Here is a 4,933-nt window from a genome sequence, read left to right as displayed (position 1 = left end):
TCAAGCCAGCACTGATTACATGACTAAAATTGGCTTTGCTGCTGGATTAGGCCCCTTGTTTAAAATCAAAGTAACCTAATTATTTAACAGAAGTCTAATTTTGTTATAAGTTATACAATCAACTCTGATTAACACAAATTTGAAAGAGGATTAGTCAGCCCCAGTTTACCCAAACCCTCTAATTTTTAAACAAATAGTAAAAACTAACTAAAATATGATCTCATTGCCAAAAAAATAGGAACTGATTGATTTTTTGGCTGTAATCAATGTTTATCCATGAAATAATACCTATTCTATAGGACAAACACCACCAAATGTTTTCCCATAGACTTCCATACAAACTTGAGCCCCTGTCACTCATACATATATTGAATTTTGGGCAAATGACCTTTTTGCCGTGAAAGTTCGAGATATTGGAAAACAAAACATGCCAGAAAAAATATACCGTCACGCGGCACTTTTACTTTCAATTTCCATTTGTTTACAACAAGGTGCGTTTGACACCAAATGAAAATCTCTAACCAAAGGGCACCCTTCCCTTCAAATTTTTACCTGTAACTCCTATATATCTCAAAGAATCCCAAGTCTTGATATGAGATTTTTATCAACTTTATTTCACTAGTCAGATACATAACAAGTCTTTTCTCTTATTGACCAATCACGCGCCAGCTAGCATTTTCTCCTCCGCACAACTTTGGGTGTCCAAAATGTCTGCGCCCATGTATTTGTTTATGTAGGGGTTTTTCCTATAGAGTAAAAGAAACATTTATAAAAAGTGGTCAATTTAGTATATTTAGAACACATATCCATTGGTTATCTCACCTCTTGAATATTGGGACTGTCAGTCCTAGCTTAAGTATACCATTGGCTGTTACATTTCACACCCCCGTCAATCAGACCCACATCTGTGAAACAGAAAAGATGTCTACAAATTGAAGCATTTTTCTATTTTTCTTTCAAACTTTGGAAATAAAATGATTAATCTAGCATATGTTTTGCTTGTTTTTCTTATTATCTCTAAAAATTTCTCAAGATAGGTCATGTTTATCATTCAGGGTAGCAGGTACCCGTTATTAATGAAAAATGAAGAAAATCAGCAGTTTTTTGTATGAAAATGCTGAGTTATGGAAAAAGGGAAAAGTAATGTAGATAAAATAATCAATGGAAAGAAAGAGAATTATATCTAGTTCAAATGTACATAAGATTACTTAGAATTTTATCAGCAACGGGTTGCTGGCATCAGAGAATCAAATACATCCCCAATGAAAATTTTGTAATTTTGAAGGGGGGTGACCTACATTTTAGCCAATTTCCATGAACATTTCATGTAATTGGTGTTAGATATGTATATTCTCATAAAAGGCAAACATATTTATTTGCATATCATTTATTAATATTGACATAATTAATAAATTGATTAAATTCCAAGGGCAGATAAATCATATTGTCTGACTGAATACAGTGCTCAATTGTAAGCAAAGTGCTTAAATAACTGCAGTTCTGAAGAAATTTATTTTCTAATAATCTATAAAAAGTTCTAAATAAATTAATTATTAAGAGATTAACTAGATTTTCTAAGAAAACCATACCTTGGAACTCTTAATGGAAGAAAAGGGATCATCCTCAGAGTGCCCATGTGTTGTTCATTGTAAGGGGGGTGGGTTCATTAATCTCCTCCTTCTTGAGAATGCATCGCTGAAATACATTTTATTTTATTGAAACATACTGATAAATGCATGTAGTAGCTTATATTGTATTTTTTTATTATTTACATCATCTTTTGAATTTTTTATAAGCATTTGTGATGAAATATAGCTTTAAAATAATCATGTTTAAATAGAATTTACTCAGATAATTATTTTAAGAAGTATCTAAGAAATTGAAAAAAATAACTGCAGATAAGTATGACTCTTAGTTGTTCAAATAAACCACAGTTTAAAAGAAATCCTTCATTTTCAAGCATCATTAGAGTACAAAATTACCCCCCCCCCCTCTTTTCTGCAGAAATCAAGATTTGATATGGCAAGGAGGAGGGATATTCAGACACTTTTTTCATCATTTTTTCAATAATAATTTTGCAAATTTCTTGTTTTTTCAATGTATTTTCTTCTAAAATATATTTTACAGTATTTTAAATTAAATTTCCTACTAGTAATCTCTAAGCTTCACCAAAAGTATAACTTTTATATCAAGCCAGCACTGATTACATGACTAAAATTGGCTTTGCTGCTGTATTTGGCCCCTTGTTTAAAATCAAAGTAACCTAATTACTTAACAGAAGTCTAATTTTGTTATAAGTTATTCAATCAACTCTGATTAACACAAATTTGAAAGAGGATTAGTCAATCTATTCCAATGTCTGCACTCATAAAATACATGAATTTAAATGAATTTCTCAAACTGCGAGGGGGATATTCATATGTTTTGTGAATTGATGATGCCCATAAATATCAATATTGTATCATCTACAATATTCACAGTAAATTTCAGCATAAATTTAAATTTAAAACTTTTTACATGTACATTTATTGAAAATATGAGAGCTAGAGCAAAAATTTTGGCATTTTTTCACCATGTGCAGTCCCCATTGTGAGCCCCAGTTTACCCAAACCCTCTAATTTTTAAACAAATAGTAAAAACTAACTAAAATATGATCTCATTGCCAAAAAAATAGGAACTGATTGATTTTTTGGCTGTAATCAATGTTTATCCATGAAATAATACCTATTCTATAGGACAAACACCACCAAATGTTTTCCCATAGACTTCCATACAAACTTGAGCCCCTGTCACTCATACATATATTGAATTTTGGGCAAATGACCTTTTTGCCGTGAAAGTTCGAGATATTGGAAAACAAAACATGCCAGAAAAAATATACCGTCACGCGGCACTTTTACTTTCAATTTCCATTTGTTTACAACAAGGTGCGTTTGACACCAAATGAAAATCTCTAACCAAAGGGCACCCTTCCCTTCAAATTTTTACCTGTAACTCCTATATATCTCAAAGAATCCCAAGTCTTGATATGAGATTTTTATCAACTTTATTTCACTAGTCAGATACATAACAAGTCTTTTCTCTTATTGACCAATCACGCGCCAGCTAGCATTTTCTCCTCCGCACAACTTTGGGTGTCCAAAATGTCTGCGCCCATGTATTTGTTTATGTAGGGGTTTTTCCTATAGAGTAAAAGAAACATTTATAAAAAGTGGTCAATTTAGTATATTTAGAACACATATCCATTGGTTATCTCACCTCTTGAATATTGGGACTGTCAGTCCTAGCTTAAGTATACCATTGGCTGTTACATTTCACACCCCCGTCAATCAGACCCACATCTGTGAAACAGAAAAGATGTCTACAAATTGAAGCATTTTTCTATTTTTCTTTCAAACTTTGGAAATAAAATGATTAATCTAGCATATGTTTTGCTTGTTTTTCTTATTATCTCTAAAAATTTCTCAAGATAGGTCATGTTTATCATTCAGGGTAGCAGGTACCCGTTATTAATGAAAAATGAAGAAAATCAGCAGTTTTTTGTATGAAAATGCTGAGTTATGGAAAAAGGGAAAAGTAATGTAGATAAAATAATCAATGGAAAGAAAGAGAATTATATCTAGTTCAAATGTACATAAGATTACTTAGAATTTTATCAGCAACGGGTTGCTGGCATCAGAGAATCAAATACATCCCCAATGAAAATTTTGTAATTTTGAAGGGGGGTGACCTACATTTTAGCCAATTTCCATGAACATTTCATGTAATTGGTGTTAGATATGTATATTCTCATAAAAGGCAAACATATTTATTTGCATATCATTTATTAATATTGACATAATTAATAAATTGATTAAATTCCAAGGGCAGATAAATCATATTGTCTGACTGAATACAGTGCTCAATTGTAAGCAAAGTGCTTAAATAACTGCAGTTCTGAAGAAATTTATTTTCTAATAATCTATAAAAAGTTCTAAATAAATTAATTATTAAGAGATTAACTAGATTTTCTAAGAAAACCATACCTTGGAACTCTTAATGGAAGAAAAGGGATCATCCTCAGAGTGCCCATGTGTTGTTCATTGTAAGGGGGGTGGGTTCATTAATCTCCTCCTTCTTGAGAATGCATAGCTGAAATACATTTTATTTTATTGAAACATACTGATAAATGCATGTAGTAGCTTATATTGTATTTTTTTATTATTTACATCATCTTTTGAATTTTTTATAAGCATTTGTGATGAAATATAGCTTTAAAATAATCATGTTTAAATAGAATTTACTCAGATAATTATTTTAAGAAGTATCTAAGAAATTGAAAAAAATAACTGCAGATAAGTATGACTCTTAGTTGTTCAAATAAACCACAGTTTAAAAGAAATCCTTCATTTTCAAGCATCATTAGAGTACAAAATTACCCCCCCCCCCCCCCCTCTTTTCTGCAGAAATCAAGATTTGATATGGCAAGGAGGAGGGATATTCAGACACTTTTTTCATCATTTTTTCAATAATAATTTTGCAAATTTCTTGTTTTTTCAATGTATTTTCTTCTAAAATATATTTTACAGTATTTTAAATTAAATTTCCTACTAGTAATCTCTAAGATTCACCAAAAGTATAACTTTTATATCAAGCCAGCACTGATTACATGACTAAAATTGGCTTTGCTGCTGTATTTGGCCCCTTGTTTAAAATCAAAGTAACCTAATTATTTAACAGAAGTCTAATTTTGTTATAAGTTATACAATCAACTCTGATTAACACAAATTTGAAAGAGGATTAGTCAATCTATTCCAATGTCTGCACTCATAAAATACATGAATTTAAATGAATTTCTCAAACTGCGAGGGGGATATTCATATGTTTTGTGAATTGATGATGCCCATAAATATCAATATTGTATCATTTACAATATTCACAGTAAATTTCAGCA

General features: G+C 30.8%; 1 long non-coding RNA gene across 2 annotated transcripts; it reads right to left on the bottom strand.

Moving 5' to 3' along the window:
- Positions 1 to 185: 185 nt before the first annotated feature.
- LOC134233298 (uncharacterized) lies at positions 186 to 4,140 on the bottom strand. Of its 2 annotated transcripts, none has more exons than XR_009984966.1 (6): positions 4,026 to 4,140; positions 3,259 to 3,341; positions 2,725 to 3,182; positions 1,590 to 1,695; positions 823 to 905; positions 186 to 746 (listed from the first exon to the last, which is right to left on the bottom strand). It is a non-coding gene; the product is annotated as an uncharacterized LOC134233298 (long non-coding RNA). The 2 variants fall into 2 exon arrangements; XR_009984967.1 differs by having other exon boundaries at positions 2,989 to 3,182.
- Between the last annotated feature and the right edge of the window lie 793 nt (positions 4,141 to 4,933).

This window comes from Saccostrea cucullata, unplaced genomic scaffold (assembly GCF_032062105.1).
Source record: "Saccostrea cucullata isolate Sc308-1 unplaced genomic scaffold, CSIRO_AGI_Scuc_v1 ctg23018, whole genome shotgun sequence".
Lineage (NCBI taxonomy): Eukaryota > Metazoa > Mollusca > Bivalvia > Ostreida > Ostreidae > Saccostrea > Saccostrea cuccullata.
Note: the sequence above shows the minus strand (reverse complement) of the source record. Positions and strands in the feature narration are given on the sequence as shown.